Below are 19596 nucleotides of genomic sequence, written 5' to 3'. Positions count from 1 at the left end.
GTAATGATTTGAAATAATGTTATAGTGACCAGCATTAGCCGGCTAAAACTGGGAACCAAACAAAAAAAAAAAAACCAGAATAAACGACAATGCAGCCGACAGTCGAATCGGGTATCTCACGAATTTCACATGCCTAGCTCCAACGGCGCAATAGTTATCGCCGTTAATCGTGGATTTAAATATATATGCAATATCTGAAGCTAAATTTCGTAGTCACTTCTAAAAAATTAATAAACCCATCTGGTTAAGCAGCTACGGAAAATAATAATCTGCATCGAACAGCTAATGGATGAGATACTCTTTTAAGAAGAAATTTTTAATAATTACTCTCTATCAAAGTACGTATCCAAGTAGCCTCCTAGAACTTCTAGGAGCCAATTCTGAGCATTCCCTGAGAACACGAATAATCTGGTACTGCGCTTGGGGATCACACTCAACCTTTCTAAAGACGATCGACAAGAGGACTGAGGTATCCGAGACCGAAGGGATGTCCGATCCCATCCAATTACAAGGACTAGTCGGAAAGTAACATCCGTTTATTTCATGCAACAAATGTAAATTTGGTGAGAGCTCGCGCATGCGAGATAGCGCCACATGAAGCAGTGCTTTATAAAACCTCACGTAACTGGTCACATAATGTTTGTTCTTGTCTCTATAGAATGAGTTATGATGTGTCCCGCGACTGATAATCCCACCAGCTGCGAAATTTACGCTGTTATCCATTTTCTTCACACTAAAACATGAGGGTGAGGAAATCCAACGTGAATTATGCGGTTTAAGGCCAAAATGTAACGAGTGAAGGAGCTCTAAGACAATGGTACAGAATGTTCAAAGATGGGCGAACTAATGTTCACGTTGAGGAACAAAGTAGTCGGCCATGTGAAGTGAATGATGATCTTGTTCACAGTGTTGACCAAAAAATTTGTCAAAGACGGCGTTACACCGTTAGACTGTACTTTTCATACCGAAATTGTTTCAAAAGATGTTATGAACATATATTTTAGGTCATGTATTGATTTACTGTACGATGCGTTTTTATGGGAATCCCATACATTTAAATTTTTATTTTAATCGAATTTTTAATGTACCGATATGAACCAAAATAAAATTTGTTGAGCTTTTAGTGGAGACTTGAATGAATGTATGAGGGGTAGGTCTTTTTCGGCCCTTGCACCGCGAACTATAGTGGTCCATTGTGCTTCCCCTTTATTGATTATCCCCTCAGCAGGGCCGCGCTTCGAATGAAGCGCAGGATTTTGTATGTGGGGGCGTCGAAATAGTTACTTGGTTCCATAAAATATTGACCCAAGTGACGTAGTCTTAAATAAGCTAAGGCCTCACATTCACACAGGATATGTGTGGCTGTGGTGGAGACTACTCCGAATACTAAATTTCAACTAAATCCTCTTGGTACCTGAACAAGAAACATGCAGGTGGAAGAACGGACAGACGTTATGCATACTTCCTCACTGTGAGTTAATTTTAAGGATTTCGTGAGGCGAGCTTAAAAATTTGCACTCAGAACTCATTTCACCTACTTTTCTAAATTCCTAGCCCAACAGACCCTGTGCCCTGTAGATATTACTACGCCAACCTACTACTTCAACTATAATTTTGCCTGTGGTTCTGTATGGGTGTGAAACTTTGTCTGTGACATTAAGGGAGGAACATAGACTGAGGGTGTTTAAGAACAGGGTGTTGAAAATATTTGGACCGAAGAGAGATGAAGTGACAGGAGGATGGAGAAAACTGCATAATGAGGAGATTCATAACTTGTATTCTTCGCCAAGTGTAATTAGAATGATCAAGTCAAGGAGGATGAGGTGGGCAGGGCATGTAGCACGAATGGGGGAGACGAGGAATGCGTATAGGATATTGGTGGGAACGACAGAAGGAAAGAGACCACAGGGAAAACCGAGGCGTAGGTGGGCGGACAATATTAAAATGGATCTTAGAGATATAGGATGGGATGGTATGGATTGGAATGATCTGGCTCAGGATAGGGACCAATGGAGGGCTCTTGTGAACACGGTAATGAACCCTCGGGTTCCATAAAATGCTGGGAAATTCTTGAGTAACTGCAGAATTGGCGGCTCCTCCAGAAGGGCTCAGCTCCATAAGTAAGTAACCTACTACTTCAATGTATATTTTGCACACGTTAACTTCGTTGAATACAACATGGAAGTTTAGCATCGTCGACGTGTCTCTAACTGTTTATTTACAAACAAAATTCACATGCATTTTATAGGTGTGCTCATGATCTATCTCCACATCAAATTTCACATGCCTAGCTCTCATGGCCGCCATGTTGTTTTATAGTCTACAGAAATACTGCCTTAACAACGGTGCATATTTTTCGAAAATCTACTACCATATACCATTTTAGACCCCTCGGTGGTGTCTCCACCTTATCGTGGTGAGGAGGTTTGAGTATGCCAAGGACCCTGAGAGCTATACCAGCGGCAGCGTAGCTACTGGCAGGGCCTCCCTTGCTGGACAGGTCAAAGGGTAGGCATCAGACGAAGAGACACACCAAAAACCAAAAACTGATGCCGGAAGCAGCGTCATCAGCAGCGACTTGAAGCACAGAGCAAATGATGCTCGAGATGGTTCAAGTTTGTATAGCAACAGGCGTGACCAGAGTGGTTTGAACGGCTGCTGTACTGCGGTGTGGAAAGCAAATGGAAAAACTATCACATTATCACTTTTCCTGGATAGTCTCTTTCCAGAAATAGAAGGAGAAAGCTCTAGATTGCATTAAGTGGAGGAACTGTTTTGGAAGAGACTGCGGATCTGTCGTCTGACAGATTACTGATGAATTTTAGGCCCCTAAATCAAGCGTCACTAGTGCCTCCCCCGCCTCATAAATTCCTGCATTCTCCATGATGTTATTAATTAAGAAGTAGGACGTTGGAGTGGTTTTCAATGGCATAAAGTTCATGCCAGATTCCTGACAATTGGACAACTGGGCCAGGACACGGACGCACACATAACAAGTGGTCTCAAGAGGCTCCTCTGTTTACTGTTACGGAAGTAAGGTGGGCTTAAGCGGCCTCCGTAGTCTAGAGGTAACGTTCCCACCTTATAACTCGTAGTACGCGGGTTCAAACCCGGCGGAGGTCGTGGAATTTTTAAGGGCGGAAAAATTCAGGGAACAAGTCCTCCGGGAGGGACTTTAAGCCGTGGGTCCTGTGTCGTAGCTTTACGGCACGTAAAAGAACCTCATATCTCCTAAGGAGGTCACTGAGCTAAATTCAAGGACATTTCCCGCCCAACAGTAGTCTCTAACACCTCTGATAGATGGGGGAAGCATTATAGATACCGCTAAGCCAGTAGAGGCCGAACTCACTGGCTTGGTAGGAACTGATAGTAAGCACCAGTTTCGGTAGGGTATAGAGACTGGTAGAATATCATAGAGGGAAGCACAATGGACCAATACTGGTCTAAGTGCATGGGGAAACCCACCCTCTCCAATAACTAACTAACTAACTAACTAACTAACTAACTAACTAAGGTGGGCTTAAATTCTGCACTAGAGTGTATTTTCTTGAATTCCTCAATTTATCCTTCTACGAATTTCACCATTTTTGCAACTGACAGTCGAGGCGAGTTGAAACTTACAGTGAAGGGAATAAAAACATACACACGGTACGTGGAAGAGCAGTCAAACTTTTTTAGGAATATAAGTTCATATAAAAACAAAAAACTTATCGTATGTCAGAAACAACTGACACAGTGAGCGCGATGGCGTGGCGGTAACGCTCTAGACTGGTATTCGAGAGGTGCTAGGATCGAATCTCGGTCAGGACATGGGCCATCATGATTCAGATTTTTCATGGTTTCCTGGGATAATACCTCGATTGGGTCACGACCGCTTACTTCAAAATCTTTTTCCAATTCATCATAAATCAATCAAGCACTCTATACTACGTATGTGTGAATGATGGAATGTCAGTAACCGTTACGTCATCAATAATTACTAGATTATATTTTGAATATACTTCAGTATTAATATTTTTTCCCCCTTTGGCTCTACAGTCCCAGTGGGCCTAGGCGTACCTCCATGAACTTCTCCGTTCACTTCGGTTTTTCTAGATCTTACACTTTCGGTAGGACTCCTTGGGCGGGTGATCAGCTCGTCGCAAGGCCTCTACCTGTACACAAACACAGAAAAACGCAAACAAACATCCGTGCCCTGAGTGGGATTCGAACCCACGATCCCGGCTTCAGAGCGAGCGAATACAGTGCGTGCCTTAGACCGCTCGGCTACCGTGACCAGCGCTCAGTATTACTATACCACGGTGAAATTCTGGTATATTTACACGGGATTTTTTTTCCTTAAGGTGGCCAACAGAAGGCAAGACGTACCTTGGTTCGTAAAATAGATGGACTCTTATCATGCGACGTTATAGAATCAAGAACAGATATTGGAGACGCCATAAAATGAATTTAAAATGTGAAAAATAGCATCAGAAATGCTATAGAGCCCACGAAACCAATAGGAGAGCGTGCTATGTGGACTAAAACATGAAAGTGTTTCTTAAAATGTCAAGTTGCTTTGTTATGTCTTACTGTCCATGTTACTTGCATAACATTTTAAACACAAAATCAGGTTTTACAAACCTGACAAATCTTAATGTCTAAACGTTACATTTAATATGCTCTTACCCTCCTACTAACTCTACCGAATGTAGACCAAATGAAGATTATACTAAAGATAGAACTGGGGCATAAATGGATGTCTGCCATCAGGTAACGAAGCCGATTAGAATAATTCACTCGGTCATCAATTTTAAAGATTATCACATACCGTACATAATGTGTGACGTCATTACCTGAACTTCCGCTCTTCCTTTTCCCTCTTATTTCTTAATGGATTTGATCAACGAGTGCCACGAGCAGCAGGAGGATACAAAGGGCTATGTGCACCAGAATCGATATCCTATTATTACGGGAAGAAAGCCACTAAAAGCACAATGTGGAATGAATCCCAAAATACACGTCATTTGCGGCTTAGACTAAAAGCAACGGACTACACGTTCGCTGTAATGCTTTACATCAAAATTACGGAGACTTCTCCCTCTTGTGTTCAGTTTTGCGGCCGTGCTTGCTGCTAGAACACTGGCTGCGCTGCCTATTTCATTAACAAGATTCAGTAACTGACCAAAGATGAGTTGAGATCGGTTTTATTGGAATTTTCCTCCTGCTCTACAGTTAACTTCACAATTCTCTCTTGTATCTACCGATACTAAACACAAGTTAGACAAGCGGTTTCTAATCAGTGGACCTCCCACCCACCGGGCTGAGGGACACGACTGCAAAGGATGTGAATACGATCAGCTGAAAAAAAATCATGTTCATATAAGTTTTCAGCGGGACAAATAATATAAACAAAAATTCATTAAAACTGTTACTCGAAGGTTGAAGAGAGGAGCTGAGACAACGCCTGTAAAATTGGAATGCCCAATCTCACTTCATTTTTCCTTTGTCGGTGCATCAAATATCACAATCAAGTTACTATCCAAGAAATAACTCTCTCTGCGTGTTACAGATGCGTGCACCAGTATAATGATATTCCGAATTTTATTTTGATACAAATTGCGATGGGGAGGAAAAGAGGACACACTCTCATATTGGTTTAAAATTACGATTAAGCTGTATTTTAAATGCTCCACTAGGAGCAGACCGGAAGATACTCGTAGAATTAGGATTAATTTAATGTTAAGGAAACAGAGAGTAAGACTGCTGATTGGGTTCACCGGGCTCAGTATAGGGTCCACTGGCAAGCTGATGTGAACACAGCTACTATATGTATCTTTGAGTTCCATAAAACAGCAGCGAGCTTCTTAACCAACGTAGCGATGATTAGCTTCTCAAGGACTCGGCTGCATCGAGCTAAATCAAGCGCCTTCAGATCGACGGAATGATCGCGAGACCCAATGTAGGCGGTTCGGTAGAGTTCGGAGAGAAGTTTTCTTTCTGAGGGGGGGGGGTTGGAGTCCGACGAAACAGTTCCAGGAGACCTCTTCAAAGTCGTTTTAGTGAACTACGTCTGTACCTTTCCTTCCAAATGTCAGTCCAGCTCCTGATTCAATGCTTCGCAGCCGGTAACTGGGGGACAGGCAGAGATACGTTGCACAGTTTTGCCGATTCGCATATATTGACTATAGGCCGTACAATGTTTCACCATAACTTGAAAAGCTACTACCTCACGACCACCGGCGTTTTCTTGTTCTTCGTTTCCATTTAACGGCGACTAGTTCGTGTCACTGTGCGTATTCTGTAATAGTGAATGCTCATGAGTGATTGTGAGGGCTTTTCAATTTTAATGTCACAGAAAAACTTTAATTTGTATGTTGTGAATACTCGTACTTAGACGTGCTACCAATAATTAATGTGTGGACTACTATTTGTATTATAACCTTAATGTGTGACAGACTGGTGTAGAGTACCGAATTATTTTTGTTGTTTTACTGATCTGTGATAAGGGCACGTGGTAGCGTAGTTGGTTGAGGCACTATGGTACAAGCCAGAAGGTCGCGGGTTCGAGTCCCGATGAGGTAATTGGATTTTTCAATTGACCTAATCCTTCCAGCCACACTATGGCCCTGGGGTCGACTCAGCCTCTAACAGAAATGAGTACCAGGAATTTCCCGGGGGGGGGGGTAAAGGGCGGCCGGCGTGTAGAGCTGACCTCACCGCCATCTGTGAGCCGATTGTCTAGAGAAAATGTGGGAGCCTCAACCTCTCACAACCCTATGGGCCTTCAAGGGCTGTTGCAGGAATAGCTTTACCTATTTACCTTCACTTGTTTGTGATATCAGATACAGTTGGGTACCACAATCCTAATTCTTTTTTCAGTTCCGTAATCATTTTTCAGACAGTAGGACTCCTTGGACGAGTGATCAGCTCGTCGCAATGCCCGCTACCTATGCACAGGACAACACAAACACAGAATAAACGCATACAGACATCCATGCATTGAGTGGGATTTTAACCCATGATCCCAATGTTCGAGAGGCCGAAGACAAGTTCTTGCCTTAGACCACGCAGCCACTGTGACCGACCCCTACTTATACTCAAAATATTTTGGGCAGCACCGACTAACTACCAGGAGACCTTCCCCTTCTTGATACTTCCCGCTTCCCTGTCATTGGCAATACCAATATGGAGTACGTGAGAATTTGCGAGAAGCAAACATTATATCATACAAAGTGGGGTCTTAAGGTTTCAAATGGTGTGGTCTTCAGAAAGATATAAAATAAGTAGAGAATTCTTTTGACAATATGAAAATAAGTACATAAAAACAAGAAAAATATCATGGTATGTGAAAAAGACAGATATTGTTAATTCGACACACGAAGTTCATATTCCTATTTATAAACAGTAGTAATAGGTAATCTAATTAGAAACCTAGAGGTATGTTTTGACTACGGGCTGGACGGCCGAGGGGTTGGAGTTCGAGTCCCGATGCGCACAAGACTGATTCTGGGGCCCATCCAACCTCCTATCCAATGTGTACCGGAGGCGATACCCCGTTGGCAGAACGGCCGAGGCGTGAGGCTGACAACTCACCTCCACCTAGTGGCGAAGTCAAGACCACTTGGATCTCTACATCTACTCCCCCATATGTCTTCATGGCGTAGTGCTTAATTAATTACGCGCAGGGACTACAATGCCTTTTTACCTTTACAGGTATGTTTATGATGTTATCTCCATACTAAATATTACGCTACAATGATTAATCGGTTATCGCCATCAAATGTAAAGCTTAAGACGCCAGGAATTGCCAGTGTTATCGGACTACACATTCCAGAAAAACTTAGATGTACATTTTTCGGACCTATGTCGCTATGTTGATATTTAAAAGTATAAACGTGGCGTGATTCTAAATGAAGTGACACATGTACCAAATTTAATAAAGATCCGCTGATTCAAACGTTATTAATGTGAAACAGAAACACATACACACAGGCACAATGCATTACACCTATCTCTTCCTGTGAAATATGGAAAACGGGATGGAGCAGGTGGATTTTCCTTCTTCCACGGTGCCCATGTCGGGTCTGAGGCCAACCCAGCTTCCTCAACTCAATGCACAATTTGGGGGGGGGGAGGCGTTTCGCCGGAGGTGAAGCGACTGGAGACATAATGCTGACCACTCACCTCCGTCTGGTGCCTAGGTTAAAAATATGAGGGATTACACCTCCACTCTCCATACGTCTTCATCAAGTGTTTTAATTAATTAAGCACAGGATCACCTTTACCTAGGCCAGACTGTGAGTGACAGAGGAATACTAATGCTAGGATGTATATTATAGCAGGGCCGCGCCATAGCTCAAGCGGTTAGTCGCTGGCTTCCCACCCCGGGGGCCCGGGTTCGATCCCTGGTCTGGTCAAGTGGGATTTGTGGTGGACAAAGTGGCGCTGGGGCAGGTTTTCTCCGAGTACTTCGGTTTCCCCTGCCAATCTTCATTCCACCAATTGCTCCACAATCACCCTCGCCTATCATCTGGGGCTGGTACAATAGGCCAGAAGTGGCCGCAGTACAAGGGACTTAGTCCCACCCACTAGCAATAAAAAAATGTTATAGCATCTGTGTTACACGTTCATATTCAAAGGTCTTAACATTAGTCGGATAGCATTGACGGAAAGGATGAAAAGGGAAGAAGGAAGCCAATGAAAGAAAAAGGAAGCAACGTGTGAAATAATTGTAGCCATTCAATGACTGTGAACATGCACTCCGTCAGCACCTTGTGACCTACCCCTTTCTGCATGCCTGTATGCTGTACTGCATTTCTCACCTGCGATAGCGTGGAGAAGCGCGTGGTACAACCCACTCATTCAATCACGTCTCTATGACGTCACATCTTTAACCCACTCCCTGAGTCCGTATCCGACAGTAAACACGTCTTTTTAACACACGTTCATCTCCTTTTGTGATACACTCCTATAACGGAAGGTTAGTCATACGTCATATTTTACTTATAAAGTGTTGTGAAAACTGCAGAACAAGAATTTGTGGCTGTGACTTGTGTATTTCTGTGTTCCAAATGAAAAGTTACGTTCATTACAGCTTCAGTTGTCCCACTGATAGCTCGTGGATAAATGTTCCAGTTCAGCTGATGTGAGATAAACAAAGGTAAACTTTCAAATTTTTCGTACAATAAGCGCTCACTTTGCATTACAACCACTTACCCGATTCGAATTATTTTAAATTTGTGTCAGAGCCGTTTACCCGATTCGAATTATTTTAAACAGACTACCAAATGATGAACGTTAAGTAAAACACACTTTTAATATACTCGTATGTATGTCTTCGTGCCTGTGTTTCATGGTCGGTTAACTCAAACGTTTGAAAACACTGCAACACTACAGAGTTTATTCGCTATCACCCTGAGCTACAAAGAATGATAGCATGATAAGGAGGAAGTGATCTGTGTGTGGACAGTTTGTACCTCCAGATATGGAAGGCAGCTACAAATAAATAGAATACACAGTCACAGACAACCGATAAAATATGGTCCTCGGGTCTGGGGGATGGACGTGAGGTCAAGAACCCTCCACCTTAATGAATAAATGCCTACACCGGCCCTTGCACCGCGACTTCCAATGATCTATTGTGCATCCCTCTCTAGATCAGCCCCTCAACAACCCTAAACTTCGAATGACGTACAGTGTGCATCCCTCTCTAAATCAGCCCCTTAACAACCCTAAACTTCAAATGACGTACAGTGTGCATCCCTCTCTAGATCAGCCCCTCAACAACCCTAAACTTCGAATGACGTACAGTGTGCATCCCTCTCTAGATCAGCCCCTCAACAACCCTAAACTTCGAATGACGTACAGTGTATATAAGATCTTAAAGCTTGTGATGATGGTATATTAATACAATTACTGTGTTTCTGGAGGTCCGAAATAGGGCCTAGCTCTTTCGATTGGGCCCAACTGAGTAGGTTCCACTTGAAGACGGAGACAGAAGCCAGTCTCCGAAACGTTATGCGTTGTTTTAAAAAAAAAGTGGGACGACAGATTATTTCCAGAAACACAATAATTGTATCAAGTGTAGTGTCTTACTTATAGGGGCGCCTAAGTAGTCACATGGCCCCATAGTGTAATGGCTCAGGTGACGAAGTCTGTGTGGCTCATTCATATTTTTCTAGGCAACCTCCATGGTAAGACAGGAATATTATGAAATGTTATATAGGGTCTGTGGTTTAGTGTTCAGATTTCCTGGCTACTGATCCAGAGGTTCCGGGTTCGATTCCCGGCGCTGCTAGATTTTCTGAGAAGCAGTGGGTCTGGAACGGGGTCCACTCAGCCTCGTGAGAATAATTGAGGAGCTATTTCAAGGAAATAGCGTCTCCGGTCTAGAAAACCGAGATTAACGACCGTGGGGATCCGATGCGCTGACCACATGACACTCTCTATTTCCAAAAGTTGGCACTAACTTCGCCGACAAGCGGCGGTCGCTCGGTCGGTATAATTCGCTTACGAACTACAGGCCACGGAGTTTGTTTTGTTTTTTGTTCTTGTATCTGAAAGGTGTGAACAAATTTTGTGCAAGAGTTCCACATACGAAAACAAGAAAAACTGTCCATATTAACATGTGTCCGGATGCATGTAATTTGTGGGTTACAGCTGAAGGGGTACATTTATAATACGTGCTGGAACATCCTCCATGAGATTCAATGCACGCCTCGACACATCTCATCATGGACCGCTGCATCCGTTCAAAGTTGCCGGGGTAGATGCGGATAGTCTGACAGGCATGCACAGTGCGATGGTGAAGCGCCTCTTCGTTGTCAACAGGAGCTGCATACACGTGGGTTTTGTGGTGTCACCCAGGGAAAAATCCATAGGATGCAAATCTGGCAAGCGTGGAGACCATGCAGTTGGTCCATATATTCCTATCCATTGGTCATGATATTGAGAACATCTCGCACAGCACGACTAAAATGTGCCGAAGCACCATCATGCATTCTTTTAGCTATAACTCGCAAATGAAATGTTTCGGACACACGCTGATATGCATTTCTTCTTGTTTTGGAATGTGGAACTTGTGCCCAAAGATTGTCTGCACCCTTCAGTTACACCCTGAATAGGATCTCGGACTTGTGGGATTCTTTGGAAAGAAGCGACCAAAAGGGGCATGAGACTTGGACTCATGTGAACCTCTGCGTGTTATAAAATACGGATAATTTCTTGACACAGCTGAGCGAGTTCCAGTTACTCAAGAAGGAAAATATTCCATGGCGTCCGCTATGGAGTTCGCCTGTCAGTTAATAATTAATGATTCAATGGGGGCTCTTTACGAACTAGTTTTGTAATAAATTATTGATTACCACCACCGCCACCACCGTTACTTTAGTCGACTGCGCCCGAAATTCATCCATTTTATCCCACCTAATTGAACACAGCAACAATTTCGCAACGAACAAACAACTGTCTAGTTAGAAAATGTTATCGATTTTAATTCCTAAACCTGTGAGTGTTCCTTCTTACGCATGACTGTATTACCTTAAAATTGTACCTAACAAGCAGAAAGCATACACAGATTTACGTGTTTTTTCTTTAAGTGATGGTTTCATCCATCTTTTCACCATTCCTATAAGCTGCCATATTCTATGGTAGTAATTACAAGATTTCATACTGGTCCCAAAATGTATTTTCTAACGACGACGCAAAAGCTTGGTGTTTGTTCTCTTCATTAATTTATAAACTATATTATCAATATCTATCAAGCCACAACATTACTCCTAATGAGGTTCCACTCTTCATTTTCTCATTAGCGCACAGTTAATTTTCTTTGTTGCTAGTGAGGTGGGACTAAGTCCCCTGTACTGCGGCCACTTCTGGCCTATTGTACCAGCCCCAAATGATAGGTGAGGGTGATTGTGGAGCAATTGGTAGAATGAAGATTGGCAGGGGAAACCGAAGTACTCGGAGATAACCTGCTCCAGCGTCACTTTGTCCACCATAAATCTCACTTGACCAGACTCGGGATCGAACCCGGGCCGCCGCGGTGGGAAGCCCGCGACTAACCGCTTGAGCTATGGCGCGGCCCTAGCGAACAGGTAACTGCACGAGCATCCTAGAAGGTAAACCATAATCGGAGACGTGCCTTCACAATGTAAGTTGTTAGACCTACAGCAACATCTTATCCTATACTTACCGAGTTTCTAGCGTCTTTATCACCACCGTCAACGGACAAGATTCACTTATACCGGCTGGAGGGACAGAGAATATGGGCTAGTATTTGGGTGAACATATACAAAAGCATGTCTAAGGAGCCCTAAGAATCTGTCATAAGAAAATAACACGTATAACAGTGTAATTGGCAGCGGCCTAGCTGTAGACTTATCATTCGCCCAGAAACCTACAGACTCTCTATTGGTAAAGGTAAAATTATCCCTGTAACTGGCCGTGAAGGCCCGTAGGGCTATGAGACGTCAAGGCTCCCACATTTCTTCTAAACAATCGACTCACAGATGGCGGTAAGGTTGTCAGCTTTACGTTCCGGCCGCCCTTTTCCCCCAGGAAAATTCCTGGTATTCATTTATGTTAAAGGCTGAGTCGACCCTAGGGCCATAGTGCGGCTGGAAGGATTAGGTCAATTGAAAAAATCCACCTCCTCGGGACTCAGACCCGCTACCTTCCGGTTGGTAGCATAGTGCCTCCAACTATACTACCGCTTGCCCCACTGGCTATCAACGTGATTAAGAGACTGTAAAAGAGTGGCAAAGGTTCATCATGGACACCAGCAGTTTATTATTATAATTATTATTAGTAGTAGTAGTGTTGTTGTTGTTATTGTTGTTATTATTATTATTATTATTATTATTATTATTATTACGGAGTAACTTCAAAGGTTCTAGATACCGATTGTAAATCCCTGCAGAGAGAGATTTTCAGAAGAGGAAAGACAGCCTACGTTCGAACATACCAACAATTACGTAACTGGCGTTCCCTTATTTGTGTTGAAATAAGGCGTATGAAGGAAGGAGATGCCTAGAGACAATATAAAGGTCAGTGATGATGGGTGGATGATGATGATTATGACGATGAAAAGAAACAACACTAGAGTCTTGGAAAACTTGGAACAAAGCGACTGGCATGAAAATGTCACAGGTTTTTGTACCTGCAGCTTCTAACAACACAAAGATAGGAGAATGATTTACCCGTGTGCAGGGATGCTCAAATCGTTCTAAAAGATCAAACGAATATTACATCAGTAAAAGATATTACTCCGGAAATAAGAATATGCAATAAACATGTGTTCACAAAGGCCTGTCACTGGACCCCATCATGGGCCAGTTCACACCCTATTTCTCCACTAACTTCCTCACTTGAAACGTTGAGCTGAAATACTGATTTTCTACTTTACTTAGCACTTTACGCTAATGTTGTTTAATACTACCTTAATTAGAGTAGATTTTGTTGTACTCAAAAGCAGTCACAGTTATCCCCGGCGGCTTTACCCTTGATGCCCACTGAGTAGAAGGCTGTGTGGGGCCCAGAACCAGTCTGGAGCTATGGAGAAGACAGATCTCGAAATAAACAAAAAATGCAAGACGCTGGAACTAGCCTTAGTGGGTATGTAATTTAATGTTTCATACGTAGAAACTGTACATACAGAAAGGAAAGGTCTGTACAAATCTGGAAAACCAGTGTCTATTCTGAGTGGGCCAAACATTCTCTGAAGGGCTTGGAAGCGATAACAGTATTCTTCCAGAAACATTCTGCTAGAAAAGGTTCTCGGGGGGNCTATCTGCTATTGTACACAGATACTGTATACTAGAGATGGTTGTGGGGGGGGGGGGGTATTCCAAGAGCGCAGTCGATTTGTGAATGTACTCAAAAAACTTCAATTTTCTTCATTCATTTTCAAAATACTTCTCCCCCGCGGAACCGATTCTTAAAATCGCAAATACGCGAAGCCTGCACGAGGGCACACGTACGTTCCCTGGGTAATGCCTCAACTACAAGGCAGATTGTCTAAGCCGAACACCTACGAATGAGTGATGATGTAATGTCCCGATAGATATATTACATCGTTTGCAGAGAGAGAGCGACGGAGAACAAAGATTCCAGGCTCTAGTTCTCATCTCTTTTTGTACAGCCCTTCATGATTTTAATTATAAACTTAATTTAACATTTTAAATATATTTATTTCCGTCGATAACAATATTCTCAGTTATGTAGGTGCTTGTGGTAGAGAGAATGTGTGGCTTTATGTTTCAATGCCAAGATGTCAGAAATACAAGACACAGTAAACTGTAGGCATAATTTTGACGATCTCTAAATTGAGAAGCCAACAGTTGCTCAGCCACTTAAGAAATTCCCAGCATTCTATGGAACCCGAGGATTCAATACCGTGTTCACAAGAGCCAGCCATTGGTCCCAGTCCTGAATCAGCCAAATCCAGACCATTCCCCCGCCCTATTTTTCTAATATCCATTTTAATATTATCCTCCCACTTAAGTCCATGGTCTTTTAGTGATCTCTCCCCTCCAGGTTTCCCTTCCAGAATTCTCTATGCACCCTTGTCCCATGCGTGCTAAATGTCCTGCCCATCTCATCCTCCTTGACTTGATCATATTATTTATATCTGACAAGGAGTATAAGTTATGAAGCTCCTCATTATGCAGCTTTCTCCAGCCCGCTATTATTTCGCCCAGCTTGGGTCCAAATATTTCTCCCAGCACTCTGTCCTCAAACACCCTCAGATTATGTTTTTCTCTTAATGTGAGAGACTAAGCTTCAAATCCTGAAGGGCCGCGCCATAGCTCAAGCGGTTAGTAGCTGGCTTTCCACCGAGGCGGCCGGTGTTCGATCCCGGGTCTGGTCAAGTGGGATTTGTGGTGGACAAATTGGCGCTGGGGCGGGTTTTCTCCAAGTACTTCGGTTTCCCCTGCCGATCTTCATTCCACCAAATTCTCCATCATCATAAGCACCCGGGGCAGGCTACAATAGGCCAATCAGTGGCAGCCGTGCCGAGTGGACCCACTCGGACTCCACAACTCACTAAGTGAATTAAAAAAAAGTTTCACATCCATACTAAACCACAAGCAGAATTACAGTTGTGCATACAATCTCAATCTGGTATACAATTTCAATCTTTATGTTTCTAGACAGCAGGCGAGAAAGCAGAAAGTTCTGAGCTGAATAGTAGCAAACATTCCCCCATTTTAATCTACCTTTAATTTCTTCATTAATCAAATACTGATTTGTTACCGTCATTTCCAAAGTGCTTTAACTCTGCCACGTTTCCAGAACATCTGTTGACTGTCTTTATATTATTAATCTCTCCCGCGCGTTTTTTAACGACGCTGTTAGTATCGAGATTGTCGATCCCGCATTCTCAAAGCATCCGTCATTCTCCTTCCCACTGAAGGTTATAAGTAATTCATCTATAGCGTAAAAACCCGTTGCGCTGACCACGTGACACCACCCTCTAACCGAAAAAGTTGGCACTAACTTCGCCGACAAGCGGCGGTCGCTCGGTCGGTATAGTTCTCTTGCGGACTACAGGCCACGGGGTTTGTTTTGTTTTTGCTTATAGCGTAAGAACTGTACATGTTAATACCTCAGGTTTGCTTGTCTTGTATTTGAGTGAGACGAAGAAAAATCGTCGTGTGCGTTGCTACTTAAAATGACAAGTTTGTAATGGCGTCGAGTTTATTAGAAACCCGGTTTTCGGGTAAGGCAATCAAGGAAATGTAAACACGCATGTGTGATAAATATGGTGTAGTATCGGTAAATGTAAGATGGAGGTGTAATAGTGGATTATTTTACGACGAAGCGATCTTGGCCTAATCAAGATACTGTCTCCAAATTTGTCTGGAATGACTGCGAAAACCTACGAAAAATCCCAGTCAGAATAGCTCGTATTCCGACCGAGATTCGAACTATGTAACTCTCAAACACGTGAACAGAACGTTATCGCTACACCAGCGAGCTCTGTGGATGTGTGGCAGTGTACACATAGGACTACGTGCACTTTCAAATAATTTAAAGGGCGGTAAAGAATAATAGTTTTGCACTGTACTAAACAGGTACGGGAGCAGAGTTCGCTCAGTCGACTAAGCTACGGCTGAACGGCCGAGGAATTGTGTTCGATTTCCGGCAGGAGCAAATGATTTTTTTCTTCACCACATGTCTAGACTGGATCTGGGGCCCACCTAGCCTTCTACCCGAGAGGTACCGAGATTTGTTTTCCCTGGAGCAAAGCGGCCGGGGCATAAAACTAACCAATCACCCCAATCTACTGCTGAGATTATCAATGCGTGGAGCTATGCCTCCACTCCCCATACGCTGTCACTGCGTTGTGCTTACGGCTAAGAACAACCTTACCCATAGTAAACAGGTACATAAACAGAAGTTGATGTATAAATATCACACTGAGTTTAAAGACAATTTCTAAGTGATTCAGTACCACTTTTTACAAAGTTTGTTGCTCTGATTATCAGACAACTTAAAAACATGCGAGTAATGTAGTCGGTCAATTCCTGTAAGTGATAGGAACTAAGCATTTTTTGACTCGTACGCATCCCTGCTGAAGCACCATCGGTATTAACGTCGGTCTGTCCATCCCTCTGTACGCATCGACCCGTGGGCGGGAAAGAGCACAGATGTGCTACCTCGACCCATGGGAGGCTTGTATTTGTTTCAAGAGAGGTAAGATGTTCAGCAGTAAGTCACAGGGGGCGCAGCTTTTTTCTTTAAAATGTTCTTGCCAGCACAGAAAGTGCCTGGAATTTTTAAAAAGAGGTTACTTGGACGGGGTTGTACACTTTCTTCGGTCCTGGCAGTATGTGTTCAGATGGTCACGAGCCGCCACTGCAACTATCCATTTGCACTTGATGTTATGTAATATATGTAACTGAAAAAACGTTGTTAAATAAAAATGTGTAAGAAAAATAAATGCGATATTTTCATCAATTGGATCGTTTTACTTATTATACTGTCAGAGTGCCGTTATATTAGGAAAACCCATCACAATCATGACTACTTTTTATCGTTCGTGTGTTTCCTTCTAACATGTTCTGAAAAGTTCAATATTCACGCCTTGTTCAGTTGGCCTTCAACGGGCTCCCTCGAACCATTCACTTTCCCAGTGATTACGGACCACCTGGTGGTCCCAAATACAAATTTCGATCTTTACTCCTACCTGACGATAACTACGGATTCTGTAATGTATGTGGGCATGTCAGAACATATCCTTTCCTTGCGTCCCCAGTCAAAAATCACCTTCATTTCTCATACCATACTCCATCATCCACACGAAAGCTATTTAATAACATTGATCTGTCACTCCAGTTGTACTGAAAATAACCTTGCATGTCAGTAAAAGAGTGGCAATGTGAAAAAGGGGTGTATTTTTTGCAATTATTCCGTTGCATTACATTTGCTCTGTCGCAGCACTCCATTACAGCCCTATTACTTATTGGTAATGCTTCAATATGAAGGTAAACGAGGGCCAAGAGCATTTTTTTCAATTGATTTCAATTTCCTGTGGGGGAGGGATAGTTACACTGGTTAATATATCAGCACTATCAGCAACACCACTACTACTACTACTACTACTACTACTACTACTACTACTACTAATAATAATAATAATAATAATAATAATAATAATTTAACTTTGTCCATGAATTCGGAGTTCACAGTACTTCCGTCTTGATGCACCCCAACATATTTTGAAAATGAAAAAATCTGTAATTGCTATAAGTTCCAGTTGTAATACCTACACAGATTATTGAATGACGGCATAGATGTCATTCATTTGTTCTTCACAATACACGATGTCAGAGACTAATATTTTTCTCGAGATGCGTACTTGCCGAAGTCCATGATTCTCCTTGATGTTTGGAACACTTGCTCTTGTGAAGTCGCACCATGATGTACTGCTATTTTTATAACACACGTGTTTCACTCTCGATGCGATGTTCTTTTTGCGAGGTTCCTACGGAGCTCATACGGCTGCAACGAACAGTACGAACCTCCACAGCACGTTATGGTGCTCTGCGAAGTCTGCGAACAACCATGTCGCTGCTGTATGTCATACTATTGGTTCCCCGGGCAACCGACGCTGCTCTCTGGCGCAAGTCAGACGGAGGCAGCCTACAGGCTTGTTAAAACATGCAGCAATGCAGAACCACGATCCACCATTCCAATGAACAAAAGATCTACAACTTTCCATACCCCGCTGACAGTCAACTTGAATACAAAAACGCAATGCATAAGCTCACCAAATGGAATATGTCCTATATGACTAACAACAAATAAGATGGAGGGGAATAGTTCACTCAGTACAGAGACATGTATGGACTAAACGACCGGTTACGAATTCCTGCAAGGACAGGGAGTTTTCTTTTTTACCGTCAGGTTCTGGCTGGCCGTAAGATTAATCCTGCTTTATAGTAATATGTACCTAGAGTATAGGGGCCGGAGCGTGAAGCTGTTCACTGATCTACATCTAGTGCCAATGCTAGAAATGTGTGACATATATTTCCGCTCCCCCACAGGTCTTCATGGCGTGATGTTTAATTAACCGAGGAGGCAAATGCCTTTCTATATCACTTCATCGAAAAGGTGGTAGTCTGGCTCAAAGTTGCACCAATGAAGCATTATATTTCTTTTATTTAACCAGAAAACTTAATTTCAATTTCTTACACTGCAAGAGGGCCACGCAGTAGCGTAGTTGGTTTGAAGCACTATACTACAAGCCGGAAGGTCCCAGGTTCGAGTCTCGAGGAGGTAGATATTTTTTAATTTACCTAATCCTTCCAGCCGGACTGTGGCCCTGGGGTTTACTCACTCAGCCTCTAACAAAAATGAGTACTAGGAATCTTCCTGGGAGGGGGGGGGGAAGGGCGCCTGGTGCGTAAGGCTAATAAACTTACCGCCACCTGTTAGCCGATTGTCTACAGAAAATATGGGAACCTCGACGCCTCACTACCTTATGGGCCTTTACGGCCTCTTACAGAGATAGTTTTACCTTCTAAACTCCAACACACTAGGAATGCCTAAATATTAACTACAAACGGCATAAAAAGAGAATAATTGAATTTCGGTGTACAAGTGGACTACTTGCTGCAAATAACATAAGGAAGAGACTGTTCTTCACGACCAACAGCATTCTTCATATCTGATTATTTTTTTGGAATTAACGAACAAATAATGTTATGAATTTTTAGCTCAAGGCTCCAACTTCTATATTTAGAGGTTCGTATTACTCGCAGCTTCAGCATATTTTTGCAGACCGATTAGAAATGCCAATCTGATGAAACACCTGATATATAATTTATCAAATTTAGTCTTATTTGCAGTTTAAAATTGTTATGCCTGACGCAGATGATTCAACAGCTGGAAATGTACGAAGTTTCGAATGAAAAGCTCTTATATTTTATAATAAATGCGGTATTTTTTATAACGACAGTTGTACTGGCTATACGTTACATCACCCTGCGGACAGCAATGTTAAAATTTCTGCTTTAGTCAGTTTGTCGTTCATATTCACAACTCATTTTATTTTAAGCTTGTATTTTCGTACTTAAGGCCGGCAACACACGCTCCTTGCTTCGTAAT

At 42.7% G+C, this 19596-nt stretch overlaps 1 protein-coding gene across 3 annotated transcripts in view; it reads right to left on the bottom strand.

The window, feature by feature from the left end:
- The window catches only part of LOC111866812 (serine/threonine-protein phosphatase 2A regulatory subunit B'' subunit alpha), a 116237-nt gene extending 97976 nt beyond the window's left edge, over positions 1 to 18261 (bottom strand). For 2 of the 3 annotated variants that reach the window (XM_023856091.2, XM_023856095.2), the window contains exon 1: positions 17757 to 18261. The gene's annotated coding sequence lies outside the window, so the exon portion shown is untranslated. The remainder of the gene's footprint in view (positions 1 to 17756) is intronic. The other variant, XM_023856093.2, reaches the window with a different exon arrangement.
- Between the last annotated feature and the right edge of the window lie 1335 nt (positions 18262 to 19596).

The sequence above is a fragment of the Cryptotermes secundus genome, unplaced genomic scaffold (genome assembly GCF_002891405.2).
Source record: "Cryptotermes secundus unplaced genomic scaffold, Csec_1.0 scaffold446, whole genome shotgun sequence".
Taxonomy (NCBI): Eukaryota; Metazoa; Arthropoda; class Insecta; order Blattodea; family Kalotermitidae; genus Cryptotermes; species Cryptotermes secundus.
Note: the sequence above shows the minus strand (reverse complement) of the source record. Positions and strands in the feature narration are given on the sequence as shown.